Here is a 1696-nt window from a genome sequence, read left to right as displayed (position 1 = left end):
CTGTCACTATAAATCAGTTTGTATTTTCTAGAGTTTTATATAAATGAAATTATTCAGTACGTCTGACTTCTTTCAATCAACACAGTTATTCCAAGATTCAGCCATGATACAACATGTATCAATAGTCCATTCCTTTGTATTGATGAATAGTATTCCATTGGATGGATACTCCAGGTTTGTTTATCTGTTGATGGACATTTGGGTTGTTTCCAGTTTGGGGTGATTACAAATAAAGCTGCTATGAACATTCATGTACTTGTTTTTATATGGACATATGCTTTCATTAGTATTCAGTAAATACCTAGGAGTGGAATTGCTAGACCATATAGTAGGTGCATTTTTAACTTTTTAAGAAACTGCCAAACTCTTTACCAAAGTGTTTGTACTATTTTATATTCTCACCAGTAGTGCATTTCCTCCACATCGTTGCTGGAACATGGTATGGTCAGGCTTTCTTAGACTTTAACCATTCTAATATGTGTGGAATGGTATCTAATAGTGATTTTAATTTACATTTCCATAATGACTAAGGAGTTGAGCATCTTTGCGTTTGTTTGTTTGCCATCAGTCTATTTTCTTTGATGAAAACTTGTTCAAATCTTTTTCCACTTCCTGTTAGGTTGTTTGGAAACCCTGGCGGCGTAGTGGTTAAGAGCAACGGGTTTTATTAGGTTGTTTGTTTTCATATTAAGTTTTGAGAATCCCTTACATATTCTGGATAAAATCCTTTATGAGATATATTCTGTGCAAATATTTTTCCCTAGTCTGTGGCTTTTCTTTTTCATTCTCCTAGCCATCTTTCAAAGAGCAACCCATAACCTGTTACTGCCAAGTCAATTCTGACTCATAACGACCCTATAGGACAGAGTACAACTGCCCCATAGGGTTCCCAAGGAGCAGCTGGTGGATTCGAACTGCTGAGCTTTTGGTTAGCAGCTAAGCTCTTAAACACTGCACCACCAAGCCTCCCTTTCAAAGAGCAGATGTTGTTAATTTTGATGAAGTCCTATGTATCATTTTGTTCTTTTATGAATCATGCTGTTGGTGTCACATCAAAGAAATCTTTGCCTAAACCAAGATCACAAAGGTTTTTTTTTCTTATGTTTTCTTTGAAATGTTTTATAGTTGTAGGTTTTACATGTAGGTTTATGAACCATTTTAATTGTTAATTTTTGTATGTGATGCCGGGTGTGGATCTTTTGTTGTTGTTGTTGTTTTGTTTTTATGACTATTCAGTTGCTCCAGCACCATTTGTTGTAAAAATTACCCTTTCTCCACTGAACTGCCTTTGCACTTTGTCAAAAATCAGATGCCCATATTTGCGTGGGTCTGTGTCTGGATTCTCTACCCTGCCTGGCCCGTTGATCTGTTTGCCTATTTTGATGCTGGTACCACACTGTCCTGATTACTGTAACTTTATAGTAAGTCAAAATCAAGCAGTCTGTCCTTTGACTCTATGCTTCTTTTTCAGAGTTGTTTTGACTCTTACAGGTCCTATGCATTTTCATATGAGTTTAGAATCATTTTGCCAATTTCTACCGAAAAGCCTGGTAGGATTTTGATTGAGATTTATAACAGAGAAAAACTACATATTTGATTTTGACCACTGGTATTTTTCAAGTCTCCACCCCACCCCTCTCCCCTTTGCCCCATGTCTTAGTTATCTAGTGCTGCTATAACAGAAATACCACAATTC

The sequence above is a fragment of the Trichechus manatus genome, unplaced genomic scaffold (genome assembly GCF_000243295.1).
Source record: "Trichechus manatus latirostris isolate Lorelei unplaced genomic scaffold, TriManLat1.0 scaffold00015, whole genome shotgun sequence".
NCBI lineage: Eukaryota > Metazoa > Chordata > Mammalia > Sirenia > Trichechidae > Trichechus > Trichechus manatus.
This window is presented reverse-complemented; position numbering follows the sequence as displayed.